The sequence below is a fragment of the Cucumis melo genome, chromosome 8, assembly GCF_025177605.1.
Source record: "Cucumis melo cultivar AY chromosome 8, USDA_Cmelo_AY_1.0, whole genome shotgun sequence".
In the NCBI taxonomy this organism is placed as follows: domain Eukaryota; kingdom Viridiplantae; phylum Streptophyta; class Magnoliopsida; order Cucurbitales; family Cucurbitaceae; genus Cucumis; species Cucumis melo.
Genome location: NC_066864.1, coordinates 17,723,986 through 17,742,049, shown reverse-complemented (window position 1 = coordinate 17,742,049; position 18,064 = coordinate 17,723,986). Strand labels below are relative to the sequence as shown.

The window sequence follows — 18,064 nt, the reverse complement described above, 5'->3', positions numbered from 1 at the left end:
CTTAGATTGGAGTAGTCAGATCTAAACAATCGTGTAAAAAAATAAACGATCATTTAGATTCAAAAGAATAAAAAAAATCATTTAGCCAAATCTAAATGATCGTGTATCAAAGAATCTTGAAAAAAATCGTTTAGCAAAATCTACACGATTTTGAACGAAAAATCGTTTAATCTAAACGATCGTGTAACCAAATCTAAATGATTGTGTAACCAAGTTAAACGATATAATGCAAAAACAAGATGTCCATATTGCATTTGGACTAAAGTTAGTAGGAAAATCCAACATTTTGTTGGATAATTCCACTAACACTTAGTGGGATAAGTGGCTACATGAGATGTAAATAGCTAGCCCACTAAGTTCCACTAATGGTTAGTGGAATGTTGGGTGTTGAGATTTTATGAATGAATTACATGCATTTTTTTAATGTAATTTGGTTATAAATAGGCTTCATTTCATTTTAAAGGAAAAATTTTGACAAATTTAGTAATTTTGAATTACAAAATATTTCAACCTATTTTTCTCTCTAAAAATCTCAACCCTAAAATTCTACCTCTAATTTCTATCTCTCTCAATTTCCTTCACCTACCTGGTCCCACAATTTGGTTCTAAGTCTGGAGAATAGTAGGTCAACACTAGTGGTGATCCTTGGTTCAAGTTCGTGAGGAGATTACAAGGAACGAGAAGCTACAAAGGTATAAGTTTTCATTTAACCCTAATTTCATTGATTAGGGTATTTATGACTGTTAGTTACTAAATAGTTTAGTTGCAATTAGGGTAAAATAGATCTTTTTTTTTCGATGTGCATGTCTCGTGTTCCATCATTTTTAAGTCAAACAAAAGAGGGAGAATCAGTTTGTTTAGCATGCAACACGCTAGTATTTCAATTCATTGTCTATTCCGGTTTTTTGGTTATGGTTGATATGATCTTGTTTGGTTTGTGTTGTCATTGATTTGTTGGTTTAGTTTGCCTTTACAAAATAGCAAAAGGGGGAGATTGTTAGGGTGTTTTTTAAGTATTATTGGCTTATTTATTACACTTAAAACTTGAATATCGTGTTTATGTAAAATGTTCTCTGGCATGGTAATTGTGACATGAGGTTGATTGCTTCGATGTTGATTTCTACAATGAATATTTGTTGGTGTGCTTCCTTGTCCTCTGTGACATGTCATACACAAGTTGTGACATAATTGTTTGGGACATTGTTACGTGAAACAAAAAATTCGTGAAATATTTTTTCCTTATCTAATAGCATGATTTTTAGATTTTACGATTTGTTGTATTTTTCCTTACAGAAATGATTAATTATTTTCTTTAATATATTCTCAACCTATCAAATATATATATATATAATGATGTAATTCAATTTAGAGTTTGTTGTTTTGAAGAATATTCAAGTCATTGTATCATGAGTGTGCCGAAAACACAAGTGAGTCAATCTATGGAATTGTGGAGTTTTTTCCATTGTTGTTCTTAAGTGGTTAGATTTTATTGATTCGTTCAGAACAAGTACTATTTTATGGTGGTGAAAGATCAACTCATAATCTTCGTTGATCTTGATGTTGTGCCATTGTTCGTTGCTGAAGCGTGCTACGGAGAAGATCGTTTGGTCTTAGTGGGAGCCTAAGACATCATCTCTTAAGAAGAAGTTCTATAACTTAGAGGGAGCATAAGTTTATAACATGAGGAGATATTCACAAGGAAAATGGAAAGATACGAATAGAGAAGAAACATTATACTTAGGGTGAGCCTAAGTATATATTCACTATTCGCATTATAGTAAGGAAGAGTCTAAGAACGTTCAAAGTGAGGGGATCTCACACTTAGGGGAGTCTAAGGGATCGTTTTCTAAATCAAGCTATTTGACTATCATTGTAATTTTCATGTACTTACAGATGAATTGCTTAACTTTATATTAGTTAATATATCTTTCCACGGGCTGCCCAGACGTAGGTGGTATGGCTTTTGAACTAGGTTACCAAACTTTTTTTTTCTACTTTTGTATGTGATGTCTTTGGAAATGATGTAACATCGTGTGTAAGAAGTTTTGTTGTGTATTAGACAATCTTCATTTTTTCACTATCATATATGTATCTTGTACCTTTGTCTGTGCTTCATAGATTACCACTAAATCTCTAATAATCCTTTATGGTATTGGATTGAGAGCTCTCTTTATTATTCTTTTATATGGTGTTAGGAAAAAGGTCATGATCATCTTCGAAACAGTACCACTTGTATAGCTACTTCGTCTATACCTATGAATACTTTTGTGTTACGTACTTCTAATACAATATCTTCATTAAACAGTTTTTTGCATGTTTTAACCAAAATTAATTGCTCGCAGACAATCAAACTCCACACTGATTCTTTCACTAAGAATCGTAGTTGTTGGAAAACAGATCCCTTCAAACAGTTATATATATATATATATACACACAAAAGTTGATAGTGTTGGATTTTTATTTTTCTTTTCTTTTCTTTTTTCCTTGAAAGAACAAACGTGATAGTTCTCAGTTTAGTACTTAACTAATTTTCTTGAAGTTTCAATTATCATCCTAATGTATTTAGTCTTTTCCAATTGAGTCATTGCTTTTCATCATATATGTCAAATTTTAATTTGTTGATAAAAAAGATATGTAATGTGAAAATATATAGTCTATTAATTTGATTGAAATTGTGTAATGTGCTCCAGTTTGTTGGAGTAAACATACTACTACTGCCCAAAAAGTTTTAAGCTTTATTATTTTATATGATTTAGTGTGTAACATGTTGATCTCAATGTAATCATATATAGTGTTGATCTTAATTTAAGGACATATAGCATTTATCATTGAGAAATGTCACGGTTTTAAATCTTCCAGCTTTACATCTCTTTGACATGATATGACATGATGTCAATATATATATATATGACATGATACATGATACATGATATTGCTCGTGTTTGTAGATAATTGGTCCACTACTAAAATACATATATGTTCTTTCCGCATTTAATTAGGGTGAGGACTTAATTGAACAAAAAAAAATTCATTACATAATAGACTTATTTCTACACCTCTAAAACATCAAAGAACCAAGTTTGAAAAGCACACAAATATAATGGGACTAAAACATGTGGCTGGAATTTAAAAGGCACACAAACATAATAAACTAAATTATGTGCTTGGAGTTGTTATGACTTCCCAAAATTAGACTATTTTTCTAATTTAGTGGTACACATGGATATTTCAATTGAGTCGGGACATTTAATTTTTTCAAAAATAAAACAAAACACGAAAATATTTATACCATATAGAATAATTTTGAAAAAGGAAAAAATTCACAACATGAAATAACAAAAATACTCTACAATTACTCGATCATACACGCATGGAAAAACAATTTTTTTAGCAAGCCTAAATGATCTTGTACCTAGTTTAAATGATTTTGTATCAAATTTAAACAATCTTAGTACACGATCTTATATCCTTGTTCTGGTATCCAATCTAAACGATATTGTACCCTTGTACCAAGCCTAAACAATCTTGTACCCTTGGACTCAATCTAAACGATCTTATAACCAGTCTCAACAATCTTGTACAAAATGTAAACGATATTAACGATAGTGGTCTATCTAGGATAGACAACTAATCAATTATATATTGTACACAACCGTTTTGATCATGTACCAATATCGTTTAGATCTTGTACTAGAAAGAAAAAAGAAGACAAGACATGAAGAAGTGGGAATATGAAGAAGGAGAAGTAATAATATAAAAAAATTAATAATATAAAGAGAAGAAGAATAAATTGCAAAATAAATCGCAAAGAAAAAGTAGAAAGTGAAGTAAAGAATATTCCCCCGGTAATAATTAGGGGCAACCGGGGATATAACATTTGAGTTTAAATTAATTAAGGATATAGCAAAAAATAAAAAAAATTGCAAATATGACAAATTTTAAATACAATCCCAAGTAAAAGACGAAAATGCCCCTGTAAGTAGATACATTTCACGCTTCGTACACTTCGTATTCCGATTTCGTCGGTCTTCACGTTTTCCTTCCATCTTCCACTTTCTTCTCCTTTCTTCGTATTTCGATTTGGTTTTCTCTTGTCGGTGCCTTCGTTTTCCGCTTCGCTTCACGTTCTCGACTTCATCATCTACAGACTTCTCTGCTTTTCGTTATTCTCCACTTCAATTGTAAGTTATTTGTTTTTCTTTTGAAATAATAAGTTGATTTCATAAGGTATCTTTGTTTTCCGTTTAGTCGTAACCTGTTTGAAATAGATTTCTTTTTCTTTTTCTATTTGTTTGAAATCGATTTCTTCATTTTATGTTTGGTTCTGCTTTGTTTTTTAGTTTATGTGTTGTTACTTAGGGTTTAGGTAGTTTATGTGTTGTTACTTAGGGTTTAGGGTCTATCAGTGATATATAATATCACTGATAGACTTGAAGGATGTTTAGTTTGTTTGCATTGGAATGTTATTAGATAATTTAGTTTAATGTAAATTTTTATGTGTTGTCTAGGTTCTATCAGTGATATGTTTCTATCAACTTAAAAAGGATGTTTAACTTGTTTGTGTTGGTTTGGTATTAGATGTTTTAGCTTAATCTGCATTTATTATCCGTTATTGCTTATGGTCTATCAGTAATATAGTCTATCGATGATATGTTCTATTAGTGATATGGTCTATCAATGATATGGTTTATCAATGATATGTTTCAATCCTTGATAGACTTAGAAGATGTTTAGCTTGTTTGACTTGGGAAGTTAGTAGAAGTCTAGTTTAATGTGTTTTTTTTTTTTTTTTTTGTGATGTTGCTTAAAGTCTATGAGTGATATGTTTCTATCACTGGTTGATAGATTTGGAGGATGTTTAACTTGTTTGTGCTGGAATGTTTAACTTGTTTCTATCTTGATAGACTTTAAGGATGCTTAACTTGTTTGCGCTAAGGTGTGTTAGTAAATGTTTTATAGTTTATGTGCATTTATTTCTGCGATGTTTCTTAAAAACTATCAATGATATGTTCTATCATTGATAGATTTGGAATATGTTTAGGGATGTTTAGTAGATACTTTTGTTTAATGTGCATTTTTTATGTGATGTTGCTTAAAGGTCTTTCGGTGATTGATTTCTATCACTTAGACTTAGAGGATGTTTAGCTTGCTTGCAATGGGATGCTAGTAGATACTTTAGTTTAATATGTATTTTTTATGTGTTGTTGCTTAGGGTCTATTGGTGATAGGTTTCTATCACTAGTAGACTTGGAAGATATTTAGATTGCTTGCATTATGATATATATATTTATAAACTTTCATTCAATATTATCATTTCAGGTTGTTCAAGAAAAGAAAAAAAGATGAAAACTATGGAAATAGCGAAGAATGTTAAAAATGTTAGGCCGAAGATACAACTTAACCGATCAAAGAGAATGTTGGTGATTGCAGAAGACTAGAAAATTGCAAGAGACCTATTGATTTGTCCCTAGTTTGATTGCAACTCTCTCATCGAGTAAATGGATATTGTTGTATATTAGTTTTGTGAATATTTCATGATAGAAAAGATCAACGATAGACTTCACATTTTATTTGATTTTGTTATATTGATATAGAAAAGGTTGGACCACAAGTTGAACATTGCAAGTTATGCCTTTTATATTCTTAAATAGTTGTGACTTTTTAATTGATGTTAAAATCTATTAATAATAGACAGATAGACCATAACGGTGAAAGAATTGATTTTACATATTAATATAGAAAAATGTTGGATCACAGGTGGAATAATCATTGTAAGTTATGTGCCTTTGTGTTCCCATTGAGAAATTAGAATTATACATGTTGAATAATTGCAAATTATTATTAATGAGTGCATTTTATTGAGGAAAAGTTTTGTTAATATACATGTTGAAGTCTATCATTAATAGAAGCTATCAACGATAAACTTCATAGTAAAGTCTATAAGCAATAGAACTATCAACTAAATTAAACTCCATTATGACATTACTACTTTATAATAAAGTAACATGTATAGACTTGAAATGTATTGATAAAAAAAGTGGCTTATTATCGAAAGGTTTGAGTCAAACAAATAGAAAGTATTTCCTTCTAACAAAAGAAAAAAAAAAGGCAACAACATAATGTCACATAATTGTAAAAATAATGGAAGTGTGCACGTTCTACGGTTGTGACCAGCACGACAACAATAACTACATTTTGAGTGACTTTTCTTTTCATCAATCAATCTTTTTTTTTTTTCATGGTCCTTTTGCTTGACCCTTGCAAACTAGAGGTAGTGTTACACTCATAACATTGAATAATCATAATTCTGAATTCCTGCAAAAAAAAAAAACAAAAAACAAAAAACAAAAATATACCATTATCATCCTAGTGTGTAACACTCATTACATTAATAAAAGATAAAGTCTGTCATTGACTGACTAATATCAGTGATGGACTAGGATACAAGTTTATCATTGATAGACTAGTATCAATGATAACTTAGAATTAATATCAGTAATGTAGGATACAAGTCTATCACTGATAGTCTAATATTAGATGTAGGATACAAGTTTATCACTGATAGACTAATATTAGATGTAGGATACAAATCTATCGCTGATAGACTAATATCACCATGCTCATACTACCTAGTCTAACTAACAGTGATAACTTGTATTCATCAATAACTTGTATTCTTTTAACCTAAAACGTAAAATTGAAAGAAAAATTCATAATATGTTCAATTCTACAAAGCCTCAAACTGATGAAATCGAATACAAGTAAACAAACACATTTTTTATATAAAAATACTAGTAAATCATCAAATTGAATTGAACCAAATCAACCTACAAAGATGAAACTAGATCAAAGTGTAAAAATTGGATGACGTCGAATGAAAAATTTAGGGAAGAATCACATCTGAAAACAAATATCTAATTGAGATGATGAACATAAATTGGATGAAAAAACTGGGAAACAAATCTCACATTTTTAAAGAAAATTTGATTACATACTAAAAAATTAATATCAAAACCATAACATTGACCTACCGAAGTAGACGCAAACGGAAAATTGTAGAAAATTGCTACTCGTCAAAAATCTTTGAAGGCTAAAAATTGTTGAACGCAGGACTACGATTGGTCGTTGGAGGCGAGAATGGAACGAAAAATCGACCAATTGAAAGCGAAGATAAAATTAGAAAAAGAAAAGAGAGAGGACGAATTGTGAAAGTCAGAAAAAATTGATCAGATTTGAGAGAATGAAAAAAATGATATATATATCAAGATCGTGGAGGAGAGAAAATCAAGCCATATATTTTTGACCTAAAATAGGGGTATTTTAGGAATATATTAAAAAGAAATAAAAGATTTGCTATTTTTGCAAATAGTTTATAAGGTTGCTATATCCTTTATATTTTATGCCGAGAGAGATATCCATTATAAATCCCCTAATAATTATGGTTTGATGGGCTTTAATTTTTTGCTACATGAGGCCCTAAATATTTTTGGATTTTGTAGGATAAACAATAAGTAATTAAATGCTTCTTGAAATAATTTAATCTTAAGTTTTTGTTTTTGTTATTATGTTAAAATATGATTTTGGTTCCTATGTCGTTCAAATTTAGGCCATATATTTTTAAATGTTCGATTTTAGATTTTGAACTTTCAATAAATGTTAAGTTTAGTTTTTACTTCTAGTTTATTATAACTTTTCGTTTTTTAGTAACATTTTCACCGTTGAGATTCCCAAAAAATAGTAATAACATTTTTTATTAACATTTTAAACATTAATCAGAATAAAATGAATTAGTAATTTGTCATTTACCAAAATTTTGCAATCAATGTTAAGATTAACTTATCCATGTTAATTGATTCTAACAAATCAATAAAACCAAATTTTCACATCAAATTAAGTGGGCAAGATAGTTTTCGAATTGAAGAACAAAAGAAAGGCTAACACAAACTAAATTGGTGAGAGAGCTTACTGCTAAAAAACTTTGTTAATTTCTTAATGCTATGTAGTGGTTAAAAAGAACACAACACGTATCTACTCTTATGCTAAGAACATAAATAAATTACTAAAAGTAATACTCTAGTAAGAAAGTCTAAAAGAATGGTAACTAGAATTCAGCTACGTCTGTTCTTGCATTGGTTGCATTAAAAAGCTATTTGTGTATTTAAAATCAAGTAGGATTTTTAATTAATATCGACATCTTCAAAAATACCAAAATAATGAAGAGTAATTTACATAAATGTAACAAAAATTCAAAAGATTTACAGATCGTATAACAAAATAAGAAAAGTCCATGACGCACGATCATTTTTTCTTAAATTTCATATATGCCCTTGCAATTTATATCTTTTTTGTATTTATTAATCTAGGTCATTTCAATGCAATTAAAGCCCTAGATTGAATAACTAAAGGTAGAAATCTTTCATCCCGAAACATCTCGGAGAAATGTATGCCCGAGATCAAATAAAATAAAGGTATATTTCTTTCATCACGGGCCATCTTAATGGACTAAGGCCCGATATACAGTAACTAAAAGAAGAATTCTTTCATCTTGGGGCATTGTATACACAAGATTGAATGAATTAAAGGTAGAATTCTTTCATCCCAAGGCATTTTGATGCAACTAAGGCCTGAGATCGTGTATCATGATATACACGGTCATTTAAATTTGAAAGTCATCGTTTAAAATGAAGTACATGATCATGTGGATCTACACTTCTATCTTTCATCTCCGGTCATCTCGGTGTATTGTATACCCAAGATCGGATGAATTAAAGGTAGAATTCTTTCATCCCAGGGCATCTCGAAGCATTGTATGTCTAAGATCATTTATCAAAATCTATACGAACATGTATTGCATGCGTGTGGCCGATTTATCGTGTGCTGACTAGAGTAATTTTGATATTTTACATTGTGTGCCTATAGGCTTTTTCCGCTTTCAAAATTGTTCTATATAGTGTAAATATTTTATCAGTTTGTTATATTTTTGAAGAAATTCAATAATGAAACTGTTTACAAAATATAGCAAAATCCATCAAACTTTCAACCGTCCATTAAAGTTTTTTTATTATATTTTGTAAATAATTTTATGGGGTCTTTTTAAAAATATAAAAAAGCGGCAATGTATTTACATTGTATAGAATAATTCTAAAAATGGAAAAAGCCCAGAGGCCCAACATGTAAAATACCAAAAATGCCTCGTCAACAATGCGCGTAATATATATTTGGTAATGCGATTTGGTACACGATCGTTTAGATTTGACTAATTTGTTATACGATCATTTAATTAATTGGGTTACACGATCGTTTAGATTTGGCTGCACGATCGTTTAGATTTGGCTATCCCAAATCTAAACCATTTTTTTCAAAATTTGGTATACGATCGTTTAGATTTGGCTACAAGATTGTTTAGATTTAGAACCCCAAATTTAAACGATTTTTTTTCAAAATTTGGTATACTATCGTTTAGATTTGACTACACGATCATTTAGATTTGGAACCCCAAATCTAAACGATTTTTTTTTTCAAAATTTGGTATATGATCGTTTAGATTTGGCTATACGATCGTTTAGATTTGGAAGATTTAGGCTTCCAAATCTAAACGATTTGTTTTCAAAATTTGGTATATGATCGTTTAGATTTGGCTATACGATCGTTAAATTTGGCTACACAATTGTTTAAATTTGGCTATACGATCGTTTAGATTTGGCTACCCCAAATCTTTTTTCAAAATTTGGTATAACGATTTTTTTGAATATTCTTTATACACAATATTTTAGTTTTGGTTAACCTAATTTAAATGTCTAACCTAATCTAAACGTAAAAAAAGAAAAGAAGAAAGATGATACAATGCATGCAGTGAATGAAAAAAAAAAAAAAGAAAGAGTAAGAAAGACATGCACGTATCTAAAAAAGAGAGAAAAACAAGAAAGATGATAAAAAAATAGATTTGGTTACTCAAATCTAAAAACAAAAAAAATTGAAAGAAATCGCAGCTAAAAAAGAAGAAGATGATTAGACGATTGAAAAATCGCAGGGAGAAGAAAAAAATGGCTAACTTCATGGGCTTTGTTACATGGATCATAAATATTTCAATAGTTTGTTATATTTAGGAAAGTTTCTTTAGTTTTATTTTTTTATATCCATTACAATTCTCCTTTATTATATATATTTATCTATTTTTCACTTAATTACATCCGATTTCTATTTTTCATAAGTTAAATACATTAATTTTTTTAAAAAAAAAAAGTAATATGTTTTTTAAAATAAAATATTTCCTAAATATTTAAAATTAATCTATAACAAATAAATTTTAGGAAAACTTTCATAAATGTAACAAAACACCAAACTATTTATGACCCATATAACAAAACCCATAAAGTTAGTCATTTTTCAAATATTCCAGGTTTACTCTTCCATCTTTCTTTTCTTCTCACCATTCGTCTTCCTTCTGTTTTTTTCTTTCATCGTCTTCCTTCTGCGATTTCGTCTTCTTCTTCCCTTTTTTTTTTTGCAATTTTTTTCTATCATCTTTCTTATTTTTCAATTCTTTATTTACGTCGTTCAATTTTTCCATCGTTTTTCTTCTTTTCTTCTTCTTTTTTATTCGTTTTCTATCGTCTTTCTACTTTTCCTCTTCTTTCTTTTCGCTGCGATTTCTTTCCATCGTCTTTCTTCTTTTTTTTTTTTACGTCGTGTATAAAAAATAGCAAAATCTAAAAGATGGTGTATAAAGAATCTTGAAAAAAAATCATTTAGATTGGAGTAGCCAAATGTAAACGATCGTGTAAAAAAAGTAAACGATCTAAAAAAAATAAAAGATTGTGTATAAAGAATCGTTAAAAAAATCATTTAGATTGGAGTAGTCAAATGTAAACGATCGTTTAAAAAAAAGTAAATGATTGTGTAAAAAAAATAAAAGATCGTGTATAAAATATCTTGAAAAAAAATCATTTGAATTGGAGTAGCAAAATATAAACGATCGTGTAAAAAAAAGTAAACAATTGTGTAAAAAAGTAAACGATCGCGTAAAGAAATCTAAATGATCGTGTACCAAAAGAATTAAAAAAATTGTGTACCAAATTTTTTTAAAAAAAGATCATTTAGATTTGACTCGTGTAACCAAATTTAAACGTAACCAAATTAAACGATCGTGTAACAAAATTAAACAATGGAAATGAAAAGATAAATTGTAGCCATATCTAAACGATCGTGTATAAATTGCAGTCATAGCTAAACAATCGCGTATAAATTGTAGCAATATCTAAACGATCGTGTATAAATTGTAGTCATATCTAAACGATCACGTATAAATTGTACCCATATCTAAACGATTGCGTATCAAACAATAACCAAATCTAAACCATCGCAAATATATTACGCGCGCGTTTTGACGGTGTGGTTGACGGGGTATTTTTGGTATTTTACACGGTGGGCCTCTGGCCTTTTTCTATTTTTTGAATTGTTCTATAAAATGTAAATATTCTGCCGCTTTTTTATACTTTTGAAAAGACCCTTTAAATTTTATCACACTAAACAATGATTTTAAAGTTTAAATTAGGAAAAAAATTAATAAGAAGTCTATTCTAGTGATTATACCTAAAATATGATATTTTTGTATTTATTTACCAAACACTAAAACATACTTGTTCAAGTTTAAGGTGAAATTACCGAACACTATTTCAGTTCTTTTCATAGCCGATTATTCTAAAACCAAACCTGACGACAATTATTTTAAAAGCTATAGCAATTTTAAATGAAGCCTTCAAATCTTTTCATAATAAAAATTAAAAAAAATACAAAAGTGTCACCTCTCATCACGACGAACCAAAATCTAGGGTTGTTTTCAAACATAATAAAATGAATAAAAAATATTTACAATATAGAAAAATATCAATGAAATAGGCTTATAGACACTGAAAGATGATTGTTCACACAAGATTTTCGAAGAAATTTGGTTCGTGGAGTTGAACATATGTTGATGTTGTATTTATGTTGATTTGATGCGATCTGGTTCAATCTCTAAAATTTGATCTTCTGATTCTCTCTCGATTGGATGCTTACGCTTGATTTGTGGAAGCGGAGCACGTGGTATTCTTGAAGTTGGAGTCTTAGAAGAAAGCTTGTATCTTCAAAGGAGCTTCAATGGGTGGTCGACTTCAAGAGTTGGGGGAGTATTCTAGAGAGAATTCTCTCTAAACCTTCTGGAGTAAAAAATTTTCAACCCCACAATTAAATTTTCCAAATACAATTATTTTAGTAAATAACGTGCCAATTTGTAATTGGTTTCAAATTTTCTTATTCAACAATGACTATCACTGTCTATCATTACCTATCACTAATAAACTATAAAATTTTGCTATATTTGTATATATTTTTAGCAATTTTTTCATTTAAAACAATTTTTTAAATTCTATCAATGTTTAATTGGTACAAATACTGATTGAAAAGGTGAAAAAAGAAAAAAGAAAAGGAAAAAATATCTCGAAAAGTGACTAAAAACTTTAAGACTGAATTGTATAAAGGTTTCTTAAACGTTGTACTTTTGTGTCAAACTTAAAAAAAAAAGTTAAAACATATCCTTATATTAGTTTTGGATAGAAACCATTAGTACTTTATTTCAGAAGTGTCACACCCCAATCATTATCTGTTTAACCTAGATTGAGGCTTGAAGATGCTAACTACTAAAAAATGTTTTCCTAAAATAAATGACTGTGAAAATAAATTATTATAAAATTCTTCAAAATACTTCAGCGGAGGTTTTCCTAAAAAACGGATTAATTACATTTGAAAAAGAGGAGAAAATTGCACTTCTAAGATTCATGATTTCAATGTAACCACCGAGTGTGTTTCACTTGCATTGCATTCCTACCTATGGGGTCACTTGCACGACTGAGGGTGTTCCTACTGTGAGGCTCTGGTCGCATTCTGGCTTACGCAATAAGAATGCTTGCAACAAAGAATTAATTATGTGTCAAAGACTATTACGCAGTGAGAAAGCTAAACGAACTATCATGCATTTTAAGCTTCCTTCACTAGAAATTAGTGATGTCATCCTTGTGTAAGCAAGTCAGCGATTAATTTGACTTCACTGCCCAATCCAAATTCAGGATGAGGAAGTGGCAGGGACACGTGGTATTCTATCATTGGACCCATTCTCACTGCCGGTAGAAGTAATAATTCCAACATAGGAAACTCCATCAGAAAAGCTTATATGGTAAAAATCTTGTCATTCTGAAGCTACTTTTACCTTGAGCTCACTTGAGAAAGAATTAAAAGAAGTTCCATGATTTTAGAGATCCAAAACAAGCTTGAATCTAGCAAAAAATTGCAAGGAAGTGAAAGGGAGCTCGTGATTAATAAGCTAGCCGGGTATCATTGTGATTTTGAGTGGTTCTTCTTATAAAATGTTTTCAACATAAAAATGATTTCTAAAATGTGTTCAAATCCTTACTATATTTCTACTGAGACTATGAACGACATGATTTCTTTTATGATTTACAATTCTTAAAATGTATATGATTTATAAATAAATTGGGCTTATATATGAACTAAAATGATGTGTAATTAAGAAATGTATAATATTTGATATAAATTTGTAATGATGAAATGAAATGATCTTTTGTACCCTATTAGACCAGATGCATTATCCTTGTTGTGTGATCTATAAGTGAAGAAGGTAACCATTTAACAGTTAAAATTGAAAGAAAGCCACCTCCATACGGTAAGTACATACATGAAACGGTAGAAACAATCGATGAGTGATAAGTTATGAATCCTAAGCAATTCATTTGAGACCCTGGTCGCAATCTAACTTTACGAGATAGAATTCCATACGACGAAGACCGCCTTTGCGATAAGAACTACTATGCCATGAGAAAAGATTATGCGAGGATCATTGTCGCGATATAAGATTACTCATCATGAAGTAGATGACATCATCCTTACGCAAGAAGACTAATGAACTGATTTGACCTTACCGCCCACTTGAATTCAGGATAAGGAGATGGTAGTAACATGTGGCGTTTTAGCATTAGTTGACTCTCACCACTGGTCACAAATCATCATTTCTATATGAAAAATGCCACCAAAAAGGTTTATAGATAGGTGAAATCTAGCCATTTTGATGCTATTTTTACTTGACGATTAGTTACTAAAGAACTAAGAAAATTTTCATGATTTTCCGAGATTTCAGAAGCTTGAATCTGATGAGTAGTGTGAGAAGTGAAAGAAGATTCGGGGCTAAAGAATAGGCAAAGAAATTAACTTATCTGTAAGTGGTTTTTCTTTAAAAATGTTTTCAAAAACATCAAAGGTTTCTAATGTATTTAGATCTTTTAGTATGTTTTACTGAAATCTCGAGAAATGTGATTTCCATTATATTTTCCAAAGGCATGCATTTTATAAATGTATAAATTTTGATGTGAACTGAAATGATGAAATGGTGTGTTCTACTGTGGGATGCCTTAACCTTGCTTTGTGATATGGGATAAGATGTTATATTCTTGCAATGAGATCTTGAATAGAATGTCTCATACTTATTGTGTGATCTGGTACGAGATTCCCTTTACTTGCTATGTGATTTGGCATTGAAAGATGCGTTATGCGTGATAGAATCGATGGAAACTTGCTAAGTGCGTTAAGACTACTCCGGGTAGCTACAACTTGACAAAAGAGTGTGGTAAACGTTTGAGATGAGGAAATGGTACAAAGAGATAATTAGTATGCAGAATGACTGCGAAATAATGATGAGATTACAAGGATGAGTGTGTTTTCATGAAATATGAGCCTTAAAATTGATTTAAAAAGGAAATGATCTTCCATGCAATTTGTCAACATTGGTAATGAGGTTTGAATTGTGTTATTTGCCTAATGCATTGAAAGGACTTACTTTGAACTCAATAATCTAATATTGAAATGCAAAATATTTATATCATATGATTTGGCGAAATGATTGTAACTCGTCAAGACTCTAATTTATAAAAGTTTTATTAAAGAACCCCACTCACGTCTCCCCCCAGGTAGTGAGGAGCATCCAATGTTGAACTTGCAAGGTCCTTTGCGAATGCATCACTTGGTAGTGGCCACTGTCAACTCGCATAGGATGTAGAGCTAGGCAAGAAGAGTCACACTGTTATCTTAGAATGTTGCACTTTTGAAGGAAAGGAGACGTGTACTTATGTTTAATATACTTTTGATCCACTATTAGCAAACCCTTTGTTATTTGTAAATGAGTTCTCGTCTCGCACTAAAATTTGATTTTCATTCATTCCGTTTACTAGGTGTTTTGTGTGTTATCTCGCGGAGAGGTTCGTGTACAATGTCTAGGCGATCACGTCTCTTTTGATCTCATAGAATGACTTTGTGGACGGGACATGACACTTCAATTCTTGCGCGGCGCTGAATGAAGAAAACAAAGGAAAATAAACCTAAATCACCAACTTAACATCCTCAGTCTCAGAATCTAAGATCCCCAAGATAGAAAGTTAAAAAACAGAGAAATTCAAAGATATACAATTTGGGGTAAAAGAACTTGGAATCGATCAACTCATGTGATTGTTGCCATAATGAAGAAAACTACCTTGAACAAGTTAAAAAAAAAAAAAAAAGAATTACAAAGGCTTTCATAAACGCTCAACTACAAGGTTCTGAACCAAAACAATCTTCACGAGTATCCGTATCAGTCAAAATGTTAAAGAAAAAAAATTTCTTCCAAGTCTGAAGCATAAGAACGGTTAAGCCGGAAGAGGAAGCAAAAGATGCAAGTAAATTGCACAAATTGCATTAACAAGAGGAAGGACGTCACATCATCAAGCATCTACATATGTTAATGAGAGTGAAATGATATTAGAATAAAGGAGACCTGCCTCTTTCAGTGACTCCTCCGATCCTTCAACGGGGACGGTCCATATTTATCGGAGACTATGCCCCATGTATAGGCCCCAACTAACATACTTGCAAAAACCACACGGGTGATCAAAGACTCTTCATGGGGAGAAAGGTTCCATGCAGACTGGACTCCAAGTCCAACAAAGGAGATCAACATCAATTCCATAGCTTCTAACACCCATTCCATTCCAGCATAAGCAAGCACAAGAATTCGAAAATTCCCAAAACGCATGGATACAAGAGAATATGCAAACACCAAGAAAAGTAGGGTACAAAGAGAGAATGAGATGTAATATAACTCTTACATTCTCGCAACTTATCTGTCAACTTTTCCAATTGTCTACTCCGCCTATTTGAATCCTTCATCTTCTCCAACTTCTAAACTAAACCACAAATAAACTAAAGGTTTCTCTAATTGAAACCTAACGTACCTATGTAGAGCAAGTTTCTAACCAAATTTTGTTTTCCAATGTATCTATAAATGTCAAAGTATGAACACTGATATTTGAAATATGGAGAAAGCCCATCCAATAAAATCATTTTTCCTTCTTTTTTTTTTTTAAATAGAAGTTCCAATAAAATAATGTCTTTATAAGTTCACTCAAACAAAAGAAGAACCTGTTCTTCATAGATTTCAAACTTACGTTTCTTTTTCTTAATCTTCTCCATAGTTTTCTTCATTGCACAAAGTTCTCAAGTCGACGATGTTTCTTCATCAAAAGATTGCCGCCTTCATATTTGGCGATTCCTTTTCCTATCCTAGAAACAACAATTTCATCAACACCACCGAAGATTTTCACGCTAATATTCATGCCCTATGGCGAATCGTTCTTCAAAACTCCAACGAAAGGTTCTCCGTCGACCATCTCGTGCCGGAATTTCTTAGTAATTACTCAAAGAAGAGACTAAAAATCTGAAACTATAACTCCTTCACAGTGGGCAGGCGCAGGGTCACGGTTGGAGTCACGAACTTGCGGCAGTGGAGGGAGTTAGAGCTGCCGATGTGCGGCGGTGGGAGCTATGGCCTGTAGTTGAGAGAATATGAATTGGAAATTTTGTGGGGAAAGGAGAAAGAAAGGAAAAAATAGCGGGTATGGTGAGAGAAAGGAAAATAAATTTTGGAATAAAAGAGAGATCTTTTTAGAGAAAACTGGGAAAAGAAAAAATATTTAGAAATAGAAATGTCAATCAAATAGAACTAGATTTATGCTTTTAACCTATTAGGTATTAAAAGTTATTTAAAAATTATGCATTCTCTTGACTTTTTTCATTTTACTTAGACATTTTTTTAATTTTAAACGTCTAGTATTTCTAAATTACGAGTGTCAAGTAATGTTGTTTTTGTAGTAGTGATAGTCTAAATAGTCCATAATATATGAATAAGATTGGACGGTTTTTTTTGGGACACTATGAATGTGGTTTGCTTTATAGTTAGTACAAACGATGTGATCCTAAATCATTTATATTGAGACGTGAAAGTGAGGTTATTCTATGTAAGAGAGTTTACATAAGTCTGGAACTATAAAATAGTCACTTTTACCTTATTATTACCGTTTACAGTATAAATTTAACTATTTTGATTATTGATGACATAGATAACTTAATCTTAATCTTAAGCTAATTATGAACTTTTGTTTACATTGAATTATTCTTAGATCTGCATAGGTGAGACCAGCTTAACAATTGTGACCCAATAAGCCTCTCATTTCAAGGATAAGATTGAGTAGATAGCTAGGGACATAAGGTGCAAGACGGAATTCGTTCATACCCGCTTTTGGGTTAGTAGATAGGTTATTTCCTTAAAGACTGAATCATCCGGGTCTTAAACAAGGGGTCCTACCTTCTAAGATGGATTTGGTTTATAGGTAGGATGTTAAACTAATTGTTCAATAGTGGATCAGTGGAACCTAAGGAACTAGATGTAATCTCGAGGTAAAACGATATTTTGACTCAGTCGAGGATACGAACAACCTGTGAAGAATTAACTTACTAATCATAGTTATATTAGATGGATACAAATCTATATAGTGAAGGGAGTGCAATTATTGGACCTTAGTGGAATGACTCATTAGTTAAGGAATGTTGATTAGCTTGGTCTATAAGAGTCTAACCAGTTAATATTAGCTCGTTGGAACCCATGATCTATAGGTCTATTAGGTTTCCTAGCTAGCTCATATGGAAT

At 30.9% G+C, this 18,064-nt stretch overlaps 2 long non-coding RNA genes across 2 annotated transcripts; both read left to right on the top strand.

Annotated features, from left to right (window-relative positions):
* Nucleotides 1-470: 470 nt before the first annotated feature.
* Nucleotides 471-2,102, top strand: LOC127150518 (uncharacterized). The gene is made up of 2 exons (XR_007822900.1): nucleotides 471-692; nucleotides 1,503-2,102. It is a non-coding gene; the product is annotated as an uncharacterized LOC127150518 (long non-coding RNA).
* A 1,903-nt stretch (nucleotides 2,103-4,005) lies between these two features.
* LOC127150517 (uncharacterized) lies at nucleotides 4,006-5,608 on the top strand. Its single transcript, XR_007822899.1, has 2 exons — nucleotides 4,006-4,181; nucleotides 5,320-5,608. It is a non-coding gene; the product is annotated as an uncharacterized LOC127150517 (long non-coding RNA).
* Nucleotides 5,609-18,064: the final 12,456 nt, after the last annotated feature.